Source organism: Pyxicephalus adspersus, chromosome 7 (assembly GCF_032062135.1).
Source record: "Pyxicephalus adspersus chromosome 7, UCB_Pads_2.0, whole genome shotgun sequence".
Lineage (NCBI taxonomy): Eukaryota > Metazoa > Chordata > Amphibia > Anura > Pyxicephalidae > Pyxicephalus > Pyxicephalus adspersus.
In genome coordinates, this window is record NC_092864.1 from 63043728 (window position 1) to 63044087 (window position 360).

Genomic DNA, 360 nt, shown 5'->3' on the forward strand with positions numbered 1-360 from the left:
CTGTACTCTGCACAGGGGTTAATGCTGAGGTAAAGTCTATACTGTGGGCATGAGGAAAGTCTGCACACAGGGATATCTGCCCCAAGGAGATTTGCACTCTGAAGGAATGGGGGTCTGTATGGAGGTGAAGTCTGTGATGGGAGAGTGCCTGCAGTTAGAGGAGTTCTGTCATTCAAGGGAATTTGTCCTGAGGGTTATCAGTACCGAATCCAAGTCTCCACTGAGGGGGGGGGGGCTGAGGTGTAGTTTGCACAGTGATTGTTCTGCCACTCAGGGGGTCTGTTTTAAAGGGAATCTGCATGGAGGTTAGTACTGGGGATTGAGGTAAGGGGTGCATTATGAAGACTAACCCTTAGGGGG